We start from the raw sequence: 23,791 nt of genomic DNA on the forward strand, positions 1-23,791 counted from the left end.
AAGTTTCAAGTCGATAGCTTGTTTCCTTCGGAAGTTAGCGTGATTTCAACGGACGGACGGACGGACGGACATGCTCAGATCGACTCAGAATTTCACCACGACCCAGAATATATATATACTTTATGGGGTCTTAGAGCAACATTTCGATGTGTTACAAACGGAATGACAAAGTTAATATACCCCCATCCTATGGTGGAGGGTATAAAAAGATAAACAGAGTTGGCAACCACTTAGACCCACTTAGGTTCATTGCGACCCTTCAAATTTATTTTTTCGTCTTTCTCTTAATCTTATCATATTTGAGTTCTTTAATAATTTTTATTGGTCTTCTACCCAAAAGCCTCGACGTAATCAGCAATAGCTTTAAAGAAATTGGAACCTAGTGTCTTGTTTATTCTAAACGATAATGCAGGACACTGGGACAGAAAACAAAAATAAAGCTCATTCGGATCCAGAGACCATCTAAAAATTATCATTAATCCAATCGTAGCCATGTGTTAACCATGTGTGTCCTATTATGATTAAGGGTCTCAAATCCTCCCTGTGTGTTAAAATTAGAATTTCAGTGATTGCGGACGTATGATGATAAGTGATCGAATTACTGAGCGAAGTGTAAGTGACTAGACTGCACAGTGACAGAATTTGACCAGCAGATTGATTTGCAGCTCTTAAACAGCAATTACATTGTAGAACAAAATCTCAGCGAGAGAACTGTAGATGGATGGCTAGGTGATCGAATTGTAGCACGTAATTAATCAGTGTTAAATTGCTGCAAGAAGTTTATACAGTTGATCTGGAATTAGTGATGTAAGTCATAGTATTGAAAAACTCTAAATTGAAATTTCAGTGATAAAACTGCAGACGGATTGCTATGCAATCGAATTGTGGAGCGAATTCCCCGGGTTTCAATTGCAGACTCATTGATTGTGAATCAGACCCAAGCCTCAGAGATTAAAATGCACACTGAAGTCTCTGCAGCTGAACTAGAATTGAAGATAAAAGTCACAGTATTTGGTCTATAGGTTGAAGTTTTAGTGATAGAACTGCAGACGGATTGCTATGCAATCGAATTGTGGAGCGAATTCCCCGGGTTTCAATTGCAGACTCATTGATTGTGAATCAGACCCAAGCCTCAGAGATTAAAATGCAGACTGAAGTCTCTGCATCTGAACTAGAATTGGAGATAAAAGTCGCAGTATTTGACATACAGGTTGAAGTTTTAGTGATAAAACTGCAGACGGATTGTTATGTGATCGAATTGTGGAGCGAAGTCCCAGTGTTTCAATTGCATACCGAAGTCTGAGTGACTGCCAATCAAACCGAACCTTAGCGATTAAAATTCAGTTAAAAGTCCTTGCAGCTGAACTCTACTTGATGGTCTAAGTCGTATTTAACCAGCACATAGAAGTTTCAGTTATTGAGTTGTAGCCCACAAGCGGTTCAACTGCAGACTGAAGTCTCAGTGTTGGAATTTCTGAATCTCAGTACTTGAATGCAGCCTGAAGTTTAAGTGTGTAGATATCAGATCAACATCTTAGTGTTGACCAAACTCTGAGTGCTGAAACTGCAGATTGTAGTTTTAGGTGTTGAATTGGAGACCAAATCTCAGTATATGAACTGCAAACTCAAAATTCAATGATATGTTAGAATTCCAGATGGATGACTATACAATCGAATTGCACACCGAAGTCTGAGTGTTTCAATTGCAGACTGAAGACTCAGTGACGGCGAATCAGACCGAAGTCTCAGTGATTCAAACACAGACTAAAGTCTCTCTAGCTGAACTCGAATTGGTGATCAAAGTCGCAGTATTTGAATTGAATTTCGGGGATAGCTGCAACAGCCCAGAACTGAAGTCGCAGTAGATATTTGCAGTCTGAAGTTTATGTGTGTAAACATCAGATCGACGTCTTAATTCTCATGACGTCTCAGTGCTGGAATTACATACTGAAGTTTCAGTGGTTGAACTGTAAACCAAAATCTTAGTATTTGAATCTTAGTATCTTGAATATCTTAGAATTTGAAATGCAAACACTAGCTTCAACAATAGACGTGCAGGCGGATAGGTATGTGATCCGATTGTACATCGAAGTCTCAGTATCTCAGATCATCGCTACATCAGTTTCAAATTGGATGTTCATACCAAAAAGACCATATTTCCGCCAAATGTTAGGAAAGCTGATTGGAAAAGGTATCCGGAATCGATGATACCGGAAATACCAGAGACACATATGAGCTCTGTGCAAGATATCGAACACGCAGTGGAGCGGATACCTAAGGCCTTCAACATATCACTGAAAGCTGCATGCCCTAGAGGAAAGCCAAGGGGCAAAAATCGACAGACATGGTGGTCTACGGAGATAAGTTAATTTGAGGAAATCCTGCAGGAAGCTCTTTAACAAAGCAAAGTCCACCTGAGCTCCTGAGGATTGGGACGCTTACAAGAAGAATCTGAGAGGATACAAGCGAGAACTGAAAAAGGCTCAGCATAACTCCTGGAATGATTACTGCAGCAGTATTGATAATACGTCCGAGGCTTCCCAACTACGGAAGGTACTAGCATCCACTAACTCCGCTCCAGGTTTCATTAAAACATCGGAGGGCAATTGGACAATGTCCAGTGAGGAGACGCTGGAGGTACTATAGGACACACATTTTCCTGGAAATCAGACGATTGAACCATGTTCTGGTGGTGCCACAGTGGCTCAGCGGTCATTTCGGAATCTAGAATAAAATGGGCGTTAAATAGCTTTGGACCATTTAAATCCTCTGGACTTGATGGGATTACTCCGGCGGAGTTACAAGCAGTGAGTTGCAGAATTATCCCCCGGATGTCGGCGATATATACAAGACGTATCAACTTAGCATATATTCCAGAAAAGTGGAGGGAAACAAAAGTAGTTATCATACCTAAAGCGGGAAACGCCTCTCACTCGAGGGCGAAGGATTTCCGACCTATCAGCTTATCCTCATTCCTACTTAAGACTCTGGAGAGGATGATTGATATTTATCATAGAACTAGTGTCGATTCAAGTTTGCTCTCGAAACGACAGCATGCATACTCGAAGGGCAGGTCTACAGAGACCGCATTGCATGAACTAGTCAGCTTTATTCAAAGCTCACTATCTGTCGATGAATACACATATCGTGGCGTTTCTAGACATCGAAGGGGCATTCAATTACGTCCATCCGTACTCAATTAAATGGACTGACAACTCTGAATGTTGATCCAGGTATACTTAGACTGTTAAACGAACTTCTAAAGAAGAGACGTATCTCAGCCACACTAGGGCAAGCAAACATAACATAGAAAGGTATGTGAACAGAGGCACAGTTCTATCATCTCTTCTTTAGAATGTTGCTATAAACAACCTTCTGGTTTCCCTGGAAAAAGAAAGGATAAAAGTGGTGACATACGCAGATGATGTGGCGCTATCAGTCAGTGGAATGTTCCCATCAGAGATATTATACAGAGAGCCCTCCGGATAACGGAGAAATGGGCGAAAGGGAATGGTCTTGGGGCAGCCCGCCAGAAATTTGGGTATTTCCGGGAAATACCAAAACGGAAGTCCAGTTTTGTTATTTGCGACCCTAGTGGTTGATGTAGTCTGAAGTTAAATGTGTCGACAGCAGATCAACGTCTCGGCTTTAGAAATTCTTATCTAAATCCCAGTGTTTGATGCTAACGTGATAGAATTACAGATGGACGGAAATTTAGAACAAAATCTCAGTTTTTCAACTGCAGACTGGGTCCCTATGTTCAGAACGAAACTTCAATGGTTTAAATAGAGTGAGTCTATGCCGCTGAACTGGAATTGCTACCAAATTTGCAGTATTTAAGCTGCAGATTGAAGTTTTATTTAATGAAATACAGACCAATAGAGTATTTGAATCGTAGTCTTAATTTGGAGCCAAAAGCCTTATCGTTGGAATCGCTGACCAAGATGTCAGCACGTGACCTGCAGACTGAAATTTTAATCTAAGCACCACTCGGCCGTCAACCAATCAGCTAGAACAATCTCTCAGCATCTTAAGATTCTTTCCAACAGGTTGGCTGATAAGTCCCCGGTCTGACACATAACAGGTTGGCTGATAAGTTCCCGGTCTGACACATAGATGGCGTCGCTAGTATTAAATGTATATTATTTTTATATAGTACCAACCTTCAAATGATTCGTGTCAAAATTTGACGTCTGTAAGTCAATTAGTTGGTGAGATAGAGCGTCTTTTGTAAAGCAACTTTTGTTATTGTGAAAAAAAATGGAAAAAAAGGATTTTCCAGTTTTGATAAAATACTGTTTTATGAAGGGAAAAAATACGGTGGAAGCAAAAACTTGGCTTGATAATGAGGAAATCAACAATAATTGATTGGTATGCAAAATTCAAGCGTGGTGAAATGAGCACGTAGGACGGTGAACGCAGTGGACGCCCGAAAGAGGTGGTTACCGACGAAAACATCAAAAAAATCCACAAAATGATTTTGAATGACCGTAAAATGTTGATCGAGATAGCAGAGGCCTTAAAGATATCAAAGGAACGTGTTGGTTATATCATTCATCAATATTTAACTCGTAATACACCCGAGTTTTTCCGTCGATATGTGAGAATGGATGAAACATGGCTCCTTCACTGCACTCCTGAGTCCAATCGACAGTCGGCTGAGTGGACAGCGACCGGTGAACCGTCTCCGAAGCGTGGAAAGACTCAAAAGTCCGCTGGCAAAGTAATGGGCTCTGTTTTTTGGGATGCGCATGGAATAATTTTTATCGATTATCTTGAGAAGGGAAAAACCATCAACAGTGACTATTATATGGCGTTATTGGAGCGTTTGAAGGTCGAAATCGCGGCAAAATGGCCCCATATGAAGTAGAAAAAAGTGTTGTTCCACCAAGACAACGCACCGTGCCACAAATCATTGAGAACGATGGCAAAAATTCATGAATTGGGCTTCGAATTGCTTCCCCACTCACCGTATTCTCCAGATCTGGCTCCCAGCGACTTGTTCTTGTTCTCAGACCTCAAAAGGATGCTCGCAGGGAAAAGAAGTGGGTGCAATGAAGAGGTGATCGCCGAAACTGAGGCCTATTAATTGGTGATCAGTATGTTAGCATTTGACATGCAATCTTTCTTTCTCCAAAGTTAAATGGAAAGGCGAAGTTTTTTTCAGTGTTTGAAATGAAGCCTCAAAGTTCGAACATCAAATCGAATTGTCAGTGATGTCAACCTCCTTAATGGAAATAAAACAAATTATCGAGCCTAAAGGATATTTGTAATATTTCTTTTTATTTTAGCTCCCCTAAAATTCGCCTATGTCCACAAAATCCTTTCCTATTTAATTTGCATTTTCGTTCGTAGACATCGATCGCACTCCCGCAGACTTAACGTAACCATGTGGCTGCTATTTGGAATTCTCGTGTGCCAGTTGGGAAATCGCATTGACACCCAACCATTAATAACAATAAAAACAAAAATATATTGCAATAAAATCACAAAATGTCCAATTCACCTAAAGACAGACGAATGAATGAGTGAGCGAGTAAATAAATGAATGGCCGTTAAGTTGTGGTAATTGATCACCCAGACATTAGGTATGGTCTGGTGAAGGAGAATTTGCGCCTTTTTAGCCAAACACCAGGTACAGGAGGGTGTGATTTTAATTCATTACTCGGTCTCTGACAATTGTCAGTTAATTTATTCTTAATTTAAATATAGAACCATTTTTTGTTTGTTTAGTATATAATAAAGAAATTTATATTGTTTTATTTTTTTTGCTGTTGCCATTTATTATTAATACCGTGTTTTATTTATTTAATCTTGAGACTTGGACTACTGGTGTTTTGGGGTTTCTGTTTTTGTTTTTTTTGCAAGCGGTTCAAAATGGAAATATATAAAAAAGATTTTACGATGTCATAAATCTGAAATTGATGGCATTCATGCATAATTAAATTGTCTTTATAACTTACAAGTCAAGTTTAAATATGGAAGGAAGGTGAAATGATAGGAGTGGATTTTAATGACAAAATAATTCATTTTATTATTATTATATTTTTTAGTATTTTTATGCTTTGTCAAGAGAAAATAACTGCCAACTACTGTTCTGCAGGAAAAATCAATAAATTTTTTATCTACTTCAAAAATGTAATTAAAAACTTTAAGAACTTTCAAGTACCATACAAGGCATATGAACGACAACGACAAAAAAGATTAATCTCATCTTTAGGTTTTGAAGATTGTTTTTTTTTTTTATTATTTATGTTTTTATTAAAAACATCAACGAGTTGTTCAACACAGGTGACAAGTTCTTAAAGGTTGTATTGACTATTGTACCCAGAATGAAAATCAATACTGATCCCAACTTTCGAAAACCCATTTTTTGACTTAAAAAAGCCCGGCAACACTGCAATTTTGTTAATTTTTTTTCTATAGAAAATTTTGTCAACATTTTATTTCTATAGAACATTTTCTCAAAATTTTATTTCTATAGAAAATTTTCCAAAAATTTTTATTTCTATAGAAAATTTCTTCAAAATTTTATTTCTATAGAAAATTTTGTCAAAATTTTATTTCTATAAAAAATTTTGTCAAAATTTTATTTCTATAAAAAATTTTGTCAAAATTTTTGTTCTATAAAGAATTTTGCAAAAATTTTATTTCAATGGAAAAATTTGTCAAAATTTTATTTCTAAATTTTTCCAAATTTTATTTCTATAGAAAATTTTATTTCTTTGGAAAATTTTGTAAAAAAATGTATATCTGTAGGAAATTTTGTCAAAATTTTATTTCTATTGAAAATTTTGTCAGTATTTTATTTCTATAGAAAATTTTGTCAAATTGTTATTACCATAGAAAATTTTGTAAAATTTTTATTTCTATAGAAAGTTTCGTAAAAATATTATTTCTATAGAAAATTTTGTCAAATTTTTATTTCTATAAAAAATTTTGTTAAAATTTTATTTCTATAGAAAATTTTTTCAAAATTTTATTTCTGTCGAAAAATTTTCCAAAATTTTATTTCTATAGAAAATTTTTCTCAAAATTTTATTTCTATTAAAATTTTCTCAAAACTTTATTTCTATAAAAAATTTTGTCAAAATTTTATTTCTTTTAACATTTTGTTAAAATTTTACTTCTGTAGAAAATTTTGTCAAAATTTTATTTCTATAGAAAATTTTGTCAAAATTTTATTTCTGTAAAAAATTTTTCCAAAATTTTATTTCAACGGAAAATTTTGTCAAAATTTTATTCCTATGGAAAATTTTGTTAAAATTTTACTTCTATAGAACATTTTATTTCTATAGAAAATTTTGTAAAAATAGGGTTTCTATGAAAAAAATCTGTCAAAATTTAATTTCTATAGAAAATTTTGTCAAAGTGTTAGTTCTTTCGCAAATTTTGTAAAAATTTAAGGCTTTAGAAAAATTTGTCAAAATTTGATTTTTATAGAAAATTTTATCAAAAATTTAGTTCTTTCGCATATTTTGTAAAATTTAAGGCTTTAGAAAAAATTTGTCAAAATTTGATTTCTATAGAAAATTTTGTCAAAATTTTAGTTCTTTAGAAAATTTTGTAAAAATATAAGGCTTTAGAAGATTTTGTCAAAATTTTATTTCTATAGAAAATTTTGTCAAAACCTTATTTCTATTGAAAATTTTGTAAAAATTTTATTTCTATAAAAAATTTTATCAAAATTTTATTTTTTTAGAAAATTGTGTCAAAATTTTATTTCTATAAAAAATTTTGTGAAAATTCTATTTCAATGGAAAAATTTTTCAACATTTTATTCCTATAGAAAATTTTGTTAAAATTTTACTTTTACAGAAAATTTTATTTCTATAGAAAATTTTATGAAAATATGGTTTCTTTGGAAAAATTTGTCAAACTTTAATTTCTTATTTTTGTTTTTGATTTCAGCTTAAAACCATGCATTGACCAAACTACAAGTGTAGCTTAACCAACAGAGGAAAAGAATGTTTGTCAAATTTATTTGGGCAAAGCCCTATAGACTGCAAGATGGTTGGATGTACAGCTGTTTCGGAATTACTACATTCCTCATCAGCATCCTCTACTTGCAGCAAAACTATCAACCAATTATCAGAATAGATTCGGGTAATTCACTCAACCCAAAGTGAACTTTCCGAAAACATTTGATTTCTATAGAAAAATTTGTCAAAACTTTATTTCTATAGAAAATTTTGTCAAAATTTTATTTCTATAGAAAATTTTGTCAACATTTTATTTCTATGGAATAATTTGTCAAAATTTTATTTCTATGTAAAAATTTATCAAAATTTTATTTCTATAGAAAATTTATCAAAATTTTAGTTCTGTAGAGAATTTTGTCAAAATTTTATTCTGTGGAAAATTTTGAAAATTTTGTTTTGCTGCAAGTAGAGGATGCTGATGAGGAATGTGGTAATTCCGAAACGTGCGTACATCCAACCATCTTGCAGTCTATAGGTCTTTGCCCAAATAAATTTGACAAACATTCTTTTCCTCTGTTGGTTAAGCTACTCTTGTAGTTTAGTCAACGCAATGGTTTTAAAGTTGAGATCAAAACAACAAATATGATTGTTGTACAAACCAACAATAAAAAACCAAAAAAAATATTTGTATAGAAAATGTTGTGAAAATTTTATTTCTATAGAAAATTCAGTCAACATATTATTTCCACAAAAAAAAAAATTGTTAAAATTTTATTTCTATGGAAAATTTTGTTAAAATTTTATTTCTATAGAAAATTTTGTCAAAATTTTATTTCTATAGAAAATTTGTGAAGTACCTCTTAGTTGGAAAGGAATATTTTAGAAAATCTACCAAAACATAAGCAATTCTACTAATCTATGAAATTACCAGTTTTTGTAGAATTCTACCAGCTGTAGCAACCGTGACTGTAATCCGGATCAGGGAGGTTGAACTGTATAAATTTAGTGTATAAATACGTTTAGTGAGAGGTCAAAATCTCATACAAATCACCTAACTTCTCATCAGTCACCTATAAATCAAAATTGAAATAAATTCACAACCTCTCATGTTTCAGCTATTTATCAAGGCAGTCACTAATTTTTCTCCTCAAACTATAACAGCACCCAATCGAAACCAATTGAAAAAAAGGAGCACTCCAGGCGGTATCAGCTCAAAGTCTATTAACAACTGAAAATTGTATGTCATTAGACCATTGATGATAATTGCAGGGGTATAGACACTGGTGTAGACATTTGGTAAATATGAATATCTCCTATACAGCTACCACTTTGTTTCTAGAATGGTGAGGGGAATCGGACTTTACTGTAGCAATATTACCTCTAAACTAAATTAATTGCTCCGGACTACAATGTTGCTGGTAAATATTTAAAGATCACCATATGTACATAGCTATTATTAGCATTACCGGCAAAATATATACACAGTATATTAAATATATCAAGAAATAAAAAAACAAAAACACAACAATAGAAAACGTGCAATTACAATACATTAAACTAGTTTAAATAAATGAAATGGAATATAATATTAAAATTAGAATCTAAATCAAAATTTATATTTAAGTAAAATCAAAATTGAAATTATAATTACAATTAGAATTAAAATCAAATTAATCCAAATTAAAATTAACATTAAAAAAATAAAATCAAACTTTAAATCACAATTAAATTAAAAATAAAATTAAAATTAAAATTAAATTCAAATTAAAATTAAAATTGAAATTAAAATTAAAATTAAATTAAAAATAAAATAAAATTAATATTAAAATTAAAATTTTAATTAGAATTAACATCAAAATTAAATTACCAAAAAAAAAACTAAATTAAAAATAAAAATAATATTAAAATTATAATTAAATTGAAACTAAGTTCATTCATTTTTTATTAAAAACTATAGGGCTTTGACCAAATAAATTTGACAAGCATACTTTCCTCTGGTTAAGCTACACTAGTAGTTTAGTCAATGCATGGTTTTAAGCTGAAATCAAAACCTACAAAAGTTATAAATTAAATTAAAATTAAATAAAAACTAAAGTTAAAATTAAAATTAAAACCAAAATTAAAATCAAACTTTAAATCAAATTTAAATTAAAAATAAAATTAAATTAAAAATTAAAATGAAGTTAAAATTAAAATTAATATTTAAATTAAACTTAAAACAAGTGGACTAACAAGTTAAAATTAAATAAAAATTAAAGTTAAAATTAAAATCAAACTTTAAATCAAAATTACATTAAAATATAAATAAAAATAAAAATTAAAATTATAAATAAAATTCAAATTAAATTAAATTAAAATTAAAATTAAAATTAAAATTGAAATTAAAATTAAAAATAAAATTCAAATTAAATTAAAATTAAAAATAAAAATGAAATTAAAATAAAAATTAAAATTTATATTTAAATTTAAATTACAATTAAAATAAGACTCACAACAATATGCAAATATATTTTATGAGTCCCTTTGAGTCAAAGCTAGTATATGACCACCTTTCTGGTTATTGTTTTCAGGAGAATTTTTTATACCATCCTTGGTGAAAGGTTCTCTAAAATTTTGCGTGGGCGAAATTCCACTTGAATTTATATGCTTTTAAATATAGATTGATTTTTTCACCCTTTCTAACAATCTATCTGATTTTTTCTTCCATTAGCTGATTCCTATTATGACCCTTATCATACCTTAACAAGAAATTATAAAAAAAAAAAATAAGTTGAAACAAGTAAAGGGTGATTCTTTTGAGGTTAGGATTTTCATGCATTAGTATTTGACAGATCACGTGGGATTTCAGACATGGTGTCAAAGAGAAAGATGCTCAGTATGCTTTGACATTTCATCATGAATAGACTTACTAACGAGCAACGCTTGCAAATCATTGAATTTTATTACCAAAATCAGTGTTCGGTTCGAAATGTGTTTATCGACAAATTTTGTTCAGCGATGAGGCTCATTTCTGGTTGAATGGCTACGTAAATAAGCAAAATTGCCGCATTTGGAGTGAAGAGCAACCAGAAGCCGTTCAAGAACTGCCCATGCATCCCGAAAAATGCACTGTTTGGTGTGGTTTGTACGCTGGTGGAATCATTGGACCGTATTTTTTCAAAGATGCTGTTGGACGCAACGTTACGGTGAATGGCGATCGCTATCGTTCGATGCTAACAAACTTTTTGTTGCCAAAAATGGAAGAACTGAACTTGGTTGACATGTGGTTTCAACAAGATGGCGCTACATGCCACACAGCTCGCGATTCTATGGCCATTTTGAGTGAAAACTTCGGAGAACAATTCATCTCAAGAAATGGACCGGTAAGTTGGCCACCAAGATCATGCGATTTGACGCCTTTAAACTATTTTTTGTGGGGCTACGTCAAGTCTAAAGTCTACAGAAATAAGCCAGCAACTATTCCAGCTTTGGAAGACAACATTTCCGAAGAAATTCGGGCTATTCCGGCCGAAATGCTCGAAAAAGTTGCCCAAAATTGGACTTTCCGAATGGACCACCTAAGACGCAGCCGCGGTCAACATTTAAATGAAATTATCTTCAAAAAGTAAATGTCAAATAAAGAACCGATGAGATTTTGCAAATTTTATGCGTTTTTTTTTTTTTTAAAGTTATCAAGCTCTTAACAAATCACCCTTTATATACAGCCGTAAGTTCGGCCAGGCCGAAGCTTGTGTACCATCCATCATGGATTGCGTAGAAACTTTTACTGAAGATGCCATCCACAATCGAATTACTTGGGTTGCGGTAACACTTGCCGATGGCAAGGTATCTTAAAACTTTCTAACATCGTCTTCTAAATTACAAGGTAGTCCATACGTAGTATATATTAAACTAATCAAGGCCGATTAAATACGTATATAATTAAGTTTAAAGTTTCTATAGAAATAACATTCTGACAAAATAAAATTTTGACAACATTTTCTATGGAAGTAAAATTTGGAAAAAATTTTCTATTGAAATAAAATTTGGAAAAAATTTCTATAGAAATAAAATTATGACAAAATTTTCTAAAGAAATAAAATTTTGACAAAATTTTCTATAGAAGTAAAATTTGGAAAAAATTTTCTTTAGGACTAAAATTTGGAAAAAAAATTTTTCTATAGAAATAAAAAATTTGACAAAATTTTGTATAGAAATAACATTTTGACAATGTTTTCCATAAAAATAAAATTTTGGTAGATTATTTTTGGCTCGAGTGGTAACCATGAATATGAACCGATATGGACCAATTTTTGTGTGATTGGGGATCTGCTATATATAACTATAGACCGATATGGACCAATTTTGGCATGGATATTAGCGGCCTTATACTAACAATACGTTGCAAATTTCAACCGGATCGGATGAAGTTTGCTCCTCCAAGAGGCTCCGGAGATCAAATCTGGGGAACGGTTTATATGGGAACTATATATAATTATTGACCGATATGGACCAATTCTTGCGTGTTTGTTAGAGACGACATTCCAACACCATGTTCAAAATTTCAACCGGATCGGATGAATTTTGCTCCTCCAAGAGGCTCCGGAGGACAAATCTGGGAATCGATTTATATGGGGGCTATATATAATTATGGACCGATATGGACCAATTTTTGCATGGTCATTAGAGAACATATACCAACACCATGTACCAAATTTCAGCCGGATCGGAAGAAACTTTCGTTTCTTAGAGGCTCCGCAAGCCAAATCGGGGGACCGGTTTATATGGGGGCTATATATAATTATGGACCGATGTGGACCAATTTTTGCATGGGTGTTAGAGAACATATACCAATACCATGTATCAAATTTCAGCCGGATCGGATGAAATATGCTTCTCTTAGAGGCTCCGCAAGCCAAATCGGGGGATCGGTTTATATGGGGGTTATATATAACTATGGACCGATGTGGACCAATTTTTGCATGGTTGTTAGAGACCATATACTAACACCATGTACCAAATTTCAGCCGGATCGGATGAAATTTGCTTCTCTTAGAGCGATCGCAAGCCCATCCTATGGTGGAGGGTATAAAAATGAAATTAAAATTAAAATAAATATTAAAATAAAAATTAAAATTTATATTTAAATTTAAATTACAATTAAAATAAGTCTCACAACAGTATACAAATATATTTTATGAGTTCTTTTGAGTCAAAGCTAGTATATGACCACCTTTCTGGTTATTGTCTTCAGGAGAATTTTTTATACCATGCTTGGTGAAAGGTTCTCTAAAATTTTGCGTGGGCCAAATTCCACTTGAATTTATATGCATTTAAATATAGATTGTTTTTTTTCCTCCCTTTTTAACAATCTATCTGATTTTTTTTCCATTAGCTGATTCCGATTATGACCCTTATCATACCTTAACAAGTAATTATTAAAAATTAAGTTGGAAAAAATAAATGAACTATTATTAATGGAATCTCTATTAAGGCATACCAGTAAATTTTCTCTCTTTTTTATGTTGCAAACGAATGGGATGGTGCATTGTCTTGCTAACTACTTAAGTGTAAAATATGATTGTAATTAATATGAATTAAAACAACTTAATCAATCTATAAGGAAGCAATAAATTATAATTTACCATAATAGAAGAGAAGTCAAGCAAAAAGAAAAAAATTACAAACAAAAAACCATTGGCAACATATTCATGTGTGGCAATTTCTATGTTTGCTGAATAAAATACACTCGAACAAAGAAGTTAGTAGATGGTATATTTTTTAATACAGCTACCATATTGAACGATCTCGCCTGACCTCCGATATGGCAATTGAACTTGTATCTTCCCGTTTTTTTTTGATATGGTTGTATTTGATCTGATCATCTTCATGAATGATGTACAATTTAATATTGGGTATTATGTTATCAATGTTTATATTTTCTATACGTAGACTATTTTAACAAACAATTTTCCCTGAGTGTATAAACGATAAATCAACAAACATTTAATACAACGATTGTAATGTATTCCATTTGACTTCATTGACTTTTCATTCCCGCAGACTAGACAAGCGAAACAAAAACAGCTGAAATAATTGCAAAGATGATTAAAAATTCAAACGAAATTATTACGCTTGTCAAATTAACAGCATTTTCTTAATAAATTCACAACATTCTTTGCCACCACCTCTAATGCAGACTCTATAAAGCATTGTCATAATTTATGACAGTTTAGTAGTTTCTAGGTGTAGTTGGCAAACTTAGTTGTGGTTGAATAAAAACTAGTAAACATTGTCATTACAGTCATAATATTGTCATTACATTCTATGATCAGTCTACTTAGGTAACGACATCTGGTATGGAAGTAGACATTTTTTGGAAATCGAAAAGAGTGGCTAATTTTTTGGTGAAAATTTGAAAACAAATAGAAAGTAATATTTGTTCCCACCAGCGACATAAATTAAATTAAATTACCGACAATATCCTATGATCGTCTGTATTGTTACCTGATACAAGCATGATCACTTCGCTTTTAGACAGTAATCCCTTTAGATATAATGTTTAGTCCTGTATATGTAGTCCTTCGAATTTAGTTTTCTCTCTCAGTCAGTTAGAATCCCCTGGTGCCTCGAGCATAAAATTGTAATGACCATGCAGGTTGAAACAATGGGCGAAAAAATCATCGACAATATTGTAAGCCCTTTTTTCATCGATGGGACCCCACGTTGGGCGCCATTGATAACACTATTTCTAGGTACTCATAGTTTTCTTCATTGTGTGTATGTTTTCACTTTCTAATATCATTCAATATATCGAAATGTCTATAATCGACATTATATTCTTCACTAAGAGCACTTGCAGTATTATCTCTAAAGGTCCTGTAAATGTAGTCCTTCGAACTTAGTTTTCTCTCTACAGCTAAAATCCCCTGGTGCCCGGAGCATAAAATTGTAATGAACCAATGGGCAAAGAAATCATCGACAATATTGTAAGCCCATTTTCCTCGATGGAGCCCCACGTTGGGCGCCATTGATAACACTATTTCTAAGTACTCATCGTTGCCCTCATGGTGTCTATGTTTTCACTTTCGAATATCATCCAATACAACGAAATGGCTATAATCGACTTTATATTATTCACTAAGAGTCCTTCGAACTTAGTTTTCTCAGTTAGAATCCCTTGGGACCTCGAGCATAAAATCGTAATGACCATACAGGTTGAAACAATCGGTAAAGAAATCATCAACAATAATGTAAGCCCTTTTTTCCTTGATGGAGCCCCACGTTGGGCGCCATTGATAACACTATTCCTAAGTACTCATTGTGTCTATTTTTTCACTTTATAGTATCATCCAATACATCGAAATGACTGTAATCGACCTTATAGTTGTCTCTGAAAGCATTTGACATGATTGCCTAGGTGGTAGGTTAGGTTACGTGGTAGCCCTATGTATCAGGCTCACTTAGACAATTCAGTCCATTGCGATACCACATTGGTGGACTTCTCTCTTATCACTGATTGCTGCCCGATTCCATGTTAAGCTCAACGACAAGGGACCTCCTTTTTATAGCCGAGTCCGAACGGCGTTCCACATTGCAGTGAAACCACTTAGAGAAGCTTTGAAACCCTCAGAAATGTCACCAGCATTACTGAGGTGGGATAATCCACTGCTGAAAAACTTTTTGGTGTTCGGCCGAAGCAGGAATCTATCCCACGACCTTCTGTAACATATGCAAGGCGGGCATGCTAACTATTGCAACACGGTGGCTCCCGGGTGGTATAATTTTTATACCCTCCACCATAGGATGGGGGTATATTAGCTTTGTCATTCCGTTTGTAACACATCGAAATATTGCTCTAAGATCCCACACCCAGAGAAGGAATATGATCACCTCAAACATGTTTTAAGAGCAAAATGTTATTTTTGGGTGGTGACCATGCAACATGGTCTGGGTCGTGGTGAAATTCTGAGTCGATCTGAGCATGTCCGTCCATCCGTCTGTTGAAATCACGCTAACTTCCGAACGAAACAAGCTATCGACTTTAAACTTGGCACAAGTAGTTGTTATTGATGTAGATCGGATGGTGTTGCAAATAGGCTATATCGGTCCACTTTTACGTATAGCCCCCATATAAATGGGCTTGCGGAGCATCTAAGAGAAGCAAATTTCATCCGATCCGGCTGAAATTAGGTACATGGTGTTAATATATGGTCTCTAACAACCATGCAATTGGTCCACATCGGTCCATAATTATATATAGCCCCCATATAAACCGATCCTTAGATTTGGCTTGCGGAGCCTCTAAGAGAAGCAAATTTCATCCGATCCGGCTGAAATTGGTACATGGTGTTAGTATATGGTCTCTAATGACCACGCAATTGGTCCACATCGGTCCATAATTATATCTAGTCCCCATATAAACCGATCACTAGATTTGACCTCCGGAGTCTCTTGGAAGACCAAAATTCATCTGATTCAGTGACAGTCTTTCGTAGAAGTTTCTACGCAATCCATGGTGAAGGGTACATAAGATTCGGCCTGGTCGAACTTACGGCCGTATATCCTTTTTTTTTTTTTTTTGATACTCGAGGAATATTTCCATCCACAAGGGTATAAGTAGGTTTTCCTAGGACTTGTAAATCCAATCATTTTATACTCCAATAAATTTGATCATCTAATTTATTGGTATATAAAGGATTTTGTCCGACCTAGACATTTAGTATCACGAGAGTTATCTGACTGAATTTCCAAACAGTGCAAGGGCTGTCCGATGCACAACAAAGTTAGGCCGGAAGGAGCCAAGTAGTTGCTTCGTTTGCACAAAAGTGGCCAGTTAGCGAGTTTGGGTTTTTCTCATAAGAAGCCATTCCAAATTGAACAATTTGTGAAGAAAAAAAAATGGGGGGGGTTTATTGCGGCAGAGGTCAGCTGTGAAAGTTTACATAATTCTATGGGCCGATGGTCGTTTCCCGTTAATATTCATCGGCTGCGGAGTCAAAATATATGCCGAATATTATCGGGAAAGAGTCCTAAAGACATTATGGAAGCCCTGAGCAGGCAAACATATCGATCACAGACCTCGATATTCTATCGAACTCAGCACGCCATAACCATGGATGGCTTAAAAGGTGGCACAATGGTCACCTTATCTCAATTCGTTGGACGTTTTGCGCCAGGGGCATTTTGGAGAGCAAGGACTCAGCACCATCGCACTCAACACGTATCAACCAAGAATGGCTTAAAAATGAGGTTCCTCTGTTCATTTCTACTGCACACCAAGTTCTCCAGATTTCTATTCATTGTACTTTTGCACCTGGAGGATTTTAGTTAGATTTAGATTTAGTTGGAGTTAGATTGGCACTAAAAAATACCAAAGTGTCCATCTCTTCTCCAGGACTGGACCAAAATTCTGCAGAGCCACTTTCGTTTCGTTTGTCGGCCATAATTCGTACCAAAATTAGTGAATTGGAACAAATCTCAGTTGTTTTCATAATTTTTATTGTATTTCCGACCTTTCTTGCTTTTTAGCAATAAAATTAAAAAACAAAATAATAAGAAGTAGATAGGGCCGTAAGTTCGGCTAGGCCAAATCTTATGTACCCTTCACCACACAGAAAAAAATATCACCAAAATATTTCCAATTAAAAAGTTAATTGAAGTTGAAAATTTTTTCAATTAATAAATTAATTGATACAATTAACTTTTTAATCAAATTCGGAAGACTAATTCAGTTAAAAAAGTGCTGATTTTTTTTTAATTTTTAATTAAAAATTTATTTCAAACAATCATTTGTTAATCCAAATAAAAACTCTAAACCAATTCAGAAAGTAATAAAAATATTTTCCTTTCTTAATTAATAAATTAAGTGAGTTTTGCAATCAACATCAATTAAATTTTTAATTGAATCAATTAAAAAATTAATTGAAATTTGCTGAAAATATCAATTAATTTTTTAATCAAGAATTTTTTCTATGCCCAATTAAAACTGTGATTGATACTATCATTTTCGTGATTGAAGACATTTCAATTAAAAAATTAATTGGATCAATTAGTTTGGTCGGGTTTAGGCTTCCGACTTTTAAGAAACAACTTTTCCAAAAATTTCGACATTTAATCTAAAATCATCGCAGCCATCTTGGGAGAAAGTTTCAGAGGCTCAAACATATTTAGGAATTTCAAAATCTGCAGACAATAACGACTACGACATGCCATTTATGCAAATTTACCAAAATAAATACCAAGTGATAAAATATGGGCAACTATTTGCGAAAAATGTGAATGCTTTTACTTGTCCCGACAAATCCCAGAATAGACGGCACAATGTCCCGGATTTCGCCAACCATCACGAAATAGGTTCTATAAATTAATCTTTGTGTCTAGTACTTCACTCTAACGCTATTCAAAAAGTTAGTTGCCGAAGTTCCCGAAAACTCTAAGAGGGCCCATCCCTCTTTGTTAAGGTGGGCATTAAGTTCGAATTTAACCGCTAAAATCGTTATTTTTTTCACGATTACTTTTCTTAATTAATCCACTTTAAGGAATACAAACTTTGTGAAAATTTTTGGGCTTTGGGCTATTTCCCATCAAGTTATAATAAATTTTGTAACAAATATGTATATTTTTTGCCTTTTTTGCTGATATAGTTTTCACTTTAGCGGCTAAACTCGAGCTTAGTACTCACCTTTAACCGCTAATTTATCAAAACTTTTAAGTGTATCATGTTCATTCAGACTCAATTGGAATTTCTTGGCTCTCGCAGGCATTTTAAAATTCATAATTTACATGATCAAGATAATAAATAAAAAAAAAACAACACATTACAATATACAGTTAACAAGTTTTCTTTGTCACAATAGAATTTATTTTATTATTTTTATATATTTTTTTTGCGAAAATATTACAAAAAAAATATATTCTTTATTCACTCGAACATGTTGGAACACAGTAATGCCGCAAGCATTTCCACATAAAATCGTTTACGTAAAAAAATCATGTATAGTTTTTTTTTTTTTACAACAAAATAGAAATATGCATATGCACGAGCATGAACAAATTATTTCACTTAGTCCGTCTGCCACGGGTGTAAATTTGTTTTTTTTTTAGAATATTTAGTTTTTTTTCATTTACTAACTAGTCAACTAATTGACAGTTGAGATGAGAATTAATGAAAACTTGATGTTGTTTACAACAATCGATGTATTCCGAATAACACAATGAAATATGAGACCAAGTCTGCTATTACATACGTGATCCGATGAACAATAAGCGAATATAAGAATCTTAAGGAAATTGTTAATTAGTTTTTATATAGAAAAATGTATTTAGAAATAAATCAATGTAGAAAATATGTTTGGAAAAGTTTTTAGCTTTTAGGTGGAACTATCAGAATGGTTATATCCGTGTGATCATGTTTACGCCTTCTTGGTGTAAATCTTCCATAAAATCTATCACTAAGTGGGAAACAATTCTAATGAATGAATTATTAATTTAATTAGAGAAGCGATCGAGAATAACATGGTAATGTTTTATTACTATTAGCAGAATATAAAGATCTAAGGTGAACTATGGCTAAATCATCCCAGCAAAAAATACTTCAGCAGTAAGAATTTAGTTGCGCTTTCTGATATGCAATAAAGTAGGCAGTAAACTAGTTTATGATCATTCGTTTACGTTAGTTTCTTTCATGCAGTATAGATGCGTGAAAGGTAGTGCTGTTTTCTTTCACGCCAACAATGCTATACTCAAGATTATATATCACTTCTGAGCAATATTTCTATTAAAATAAGCAATTATATCAGCGCTATGTAGAAACTGCTCTAAATTGGGACATCGCCCACAAAAATCAGCGCTGATTCGGTTGTAATCAGTTGGTACTGCCAAGGCCGTATTCAGGGGAGGGGATGAGGGGGATCAAACCCCCCCGAAATGAATGAATATTTTTATATAAATAAATATATATTTTTAGCTGCATAGAAAAATCTTATCGAAGATGTTGAAGAAAAGCTGGAGGTTTTATTTTGAAAAACGCTTACCTATAAAACTTGCACAAATCATAGAATACTAGTTGAAAAGCCCGTCAAACGATGGTCGAAAAAAACTGATTGTTTTTGTTCTCGCACCACAAATTTCATTTTTGGAAAATGTCTTTCTGCTTTTTATCTGTGTTTGTTGTTCTTTTTGTGAACATGACTCGCTTTGTTTGGCCATAGCAACAACAACGAAACAGCCAAACACACATGTGTAAATGAAATGGCGCAAAACCTGCTAAAAGAACCTGACTAATTCAGCGATGGAAGCACTTGGAGAGTGCAATAAAGAGATATTTCCAAACGTGCATATTCTTTTAAAAATTGTGGTCACTTTGCCAGTTACTCAGGGATGGAAAATACAATTTTTAAGGAAGTACAAAAAAGGTATTTTTTGAGCGGAAAGGTACTTTTTACTAAATTTCAACAAAAATTTCACTGGAAAATTATTGTCAAGAGACTAAATTTTAAGGAAAATAAAATTTTGACAAAAGTTTCTATATAAATAAAATTTTGCAAAAATTTTCTATAAAAATAAAAATTTGCAAAAAAAAAATCTGTAGAAAAAAAATGTTGCAAATTTGTTTCTATAGAAATAAAATTTTGCAAAAATTTACTATAGAAATAAAATTTGTACAAAATTTTCAATTGAAATAAAATTTTGACAAAATTTTCTATAAAAATAAAATTTTGCAAAAATTCTATACAGAAATAAAATTTTGACAACATTTTCTACAGAAAAAAAAATCGATTATATAGAATCGCATTCTTTTTTCGACTAAAACATTCTTGAAGTTCAATAAAATCCTGTTTTTGACTATGTCTTTTACAAAATCGAGATTTTCTTCCCACATGAACATGTCTGTTTTGCCATATTTGTAAAAGACTATTAGCAAATAAGGTTGATAAAGACTTTCTCAAAATATTAAAATATTTTGTCAAAACTATTGTACCATAAATCTGATAACGACTCAAAAATGTCTACACAGAAGGTACTAAATCATTCGCGGGGGTACTACGGTACTGACCGGGGTGAAAAAGTATTGAAAAAAGTACTATAGTACTATAGCATTTTCCATCCCTGCAGTTACTACGTACTCATCCGAACTTTCATTTTCAACAATGAAGAGATTAAAGACGTATCTTAGAAATTCGACTACCCTGCCAACATTTTTTGAATTTGGGGGCGCTTCTGAGAATCCCCACTACGTCGAAAACAATCATATACGACATCAAAAACTCGTCGGAAAAGCGCCGTCACTATTGAGAAGTTGTACCACGCTAAGTTACTACGAAAAAGTTTCTCATCAGTGCAATTATTAGGTGCCTATTTAGATCAATTTCGAAGGACGCCAATAAGAACCCCTGCAAACTATCATAAAAAGTGCATTTTAAGGTATTTGTAGAAGAATCATTGTGGTCAAGTAAAACACGATTGTGTAGATGTTTATTGATTTGATTAAACATTTATAATTTCTTATAAATAAAACATTTTTCGGTTTATCTCATCACATTTAACATAATTTTTTGCATTAATAAAAGAATGATGTTGAGTTTTAAGTAGCAAGTTACATATTGCAGAGTCTATCAGCCAGTTTGTTTATTTTCGATGGAGACAGCGTGCCTGGAAAAATATTTGAAAAACGATCACTTTATTCTATTTGGAAAGTCGAAAATTGTTCACCATATACCTTTCACAATTTTAAGCGTAATATCTATGTCTTCAATACTTTATTTTCGTTTTTATTTAAATAAAATAAAACAAGCTGGTTGCGCTTGGCGTTTCACAAAAAATAAAATGGCTCTTCTAACAGTAGTGATGGCAAAATACTTTCATGTACATTTTGTACTTTTTGATATGCTTCCTCCATCACAGTTCGCGATGGTTGTGGTGACATTTACGAGTCTGTAGTAGCGATGAGGATGAAATGGAACTTTGAAATGCTGGCAGGGTAGCGAGAGTAGACTCAATGGATTGGTTCATCACCGAATAAATGTGCCGACTGAAGAAGTAATTGATTTATTTGCTGCCCAAAAAGCCCGTCGGCTCAATTTAATATTATAAAAATATTGTATACATACCTATGCATAAATAAAAGTTTCTACACATGAGATTATATTAATATTTTTTTTTAAGTTGAACAAGTTCCATAAACCAAATGGGCGCTATGAAAATGGGCCTCAGGAGGTTTATTTGCACAATGCAAAATGAAATTACTTTACACCAAAAAATATAATATATGTTGGGTTTTAGAGCATACTCAAAATGAGTTTTTTTTTCGTAACGAAACAAACCCCAAAACTTGAGGCGTTATTTCATTTCCATTAGTTCTTTCCAAATTAGCTGTATGAAAATTGGCCCCAGGAAAATGAACCCCAACTGAAACTTGGTCACAAATGTGGGGCAATAGGTTAAAGGTTAGGTTAAAGTGACAGCCCGATTAAGTTTCAGGCTCACTTAGACTATTCAGTCCATTGTGATAAATGTGGGGCAATGCTTCATAATATATATGAGCTCCAACAAAATGTAGCTAAAGCATGAAAATCGACCCCAATAATAAAATTAGAGCTCAATGTGAAAATGAACCCTAATTGACGAAAAAAATATGAAGTTAAAAAAACGCAAATTTTACTGAGTACGAATGTTTTGGTAATCGCGTATTAACCACAGGACGAAGGGCGCCCATGAAAAAAAAAACTTACACGATACAATTCTATTCGAAACAAAAGAAGGTTGTCCAGTTGCCATCAATTGCAAATCCCAGAAAGCGAAAAAGGGTCCCACTTGAAAATGAAACAAAATCCCAAAATGAAAGTTGGGGTCCATTTTCACACTCAAAAAAAAAGTTTACTTGGATCCAAAGATTTTGACCTTCCCTTAAGGATTTTGGTATTGATTCCGAGCCAAAGATGAAGCTTCTTTAAAATGAAGACATCTTTGACGGACCTCTCTGGCTTTAAATCTAGAATAAATAAAATTAAAATTAGATACAGATCTCATTCATCGAATTTTATCCTCTTTTTGCGATATATTAATAAAGGTATTTATGTACAAACAAATTCTAATTTAAAATCCAAATTATGACAGGTACTTCAAAGTAAAAACAATTTTGTTAATGTTTTGAAAAAACTTTAAACCAAAGATGCAAATCCTTAAAACAAGTCTTAGCCTATATTTGAAGCGATTTTATCTTAAATTTAAAAATGCAATATGTCAGTTGAGTTAAAGACGATTTCTTTAAATTAAAAATGTTGTTCATTAATTTAAGGAAAATTTGCCTTACTTCAGAGATCTACAAGTTGTAGATCAGAGCAGCAGAGAGACGGAAACTTTCAAGATTTGTGTCCTAAATTTAATGAAAATATTTTTGATGCAAAGATTAAAAACTTTCATTTAATTAAAATGTCATTATTTTAAAGAATTTTGTCCTTAACTTTGGGTAAATTTCGATTCCTAAAATTTAAGTTGCATAATATTCCATATTAGGTCAATATTTTTTTTTAGTGCATTTAGAATGAAATTACTCCCTAAAAAATACGAATTTGGTGTTGTTGTTTTCCTTACCATTTTTTTGGGCTCTTACTTTATTTGGGGCCCATATTCATTGCTCGATTTAAGAAAATTGATTGGTGAACAGAACGGCTGCTAGAAATAAGCCCCCAAGAAATAAGACCCCCAAAGGGAAATGAAATAAAACCTAAAAACTATATTGAAGATACTTTTTTGGGTAAAATTTCATTTCCATTTTCGGGCGTTAATTCTTGGAGGTTTAGTTCCTTCAACCAAATTGGCGGTATGAAACTGAGCCCCAGGAAAACGAGCTCCAGAACCCAAATGGTACGGGATCCCAAAATTAGGAT

General features: G+C 32.9%; 1 protein-coding gene and 1 long non-coding RNA gene across 4 annotated transcripts in view; both read right to left on the reverse strand.

Annotated features, from left to right (window-relative positions):
• AdamTS-A (ADAM metallopeptidase with thrombospondin type 1 motif A) overlaps positions 1 to 23,791 on the reverse strand; it is a 432,888-nt gene that overhangs the window by 171,075 nt on the left and 238,022 nt on the right. The window lies entirely within an intron of this gene.
• LOC142221161 (uncharacterized) lies at positions 21,345 to 21,993 on the reverse strand. The gene is made up of 2 exons (XR_012717960.1): positions 21,622 to 21,993; positions 21,345 to 21,554 (listed from the first exon to the last, which is right to left on the reverse strand). It is a non-coding gene; the product is annotated as an uncharacterized LOC142221161 (long non-coding RNA).

Source organism: Haematobia irritans, chromosome 1 (genome assembly GCF_050003625.1).
Source record: "Haematobia irritans isolate KBUSLIRL chromosome 1, ASM5000362v1, whole genome shotgun sequence".
Taxonomy (NCBI): domain Eukaryota; kingdom Metazoa; phylum Arthropoda; class Insecta; order Diptera; family Muscidae; genus Haematobia; species Haematobia irritans.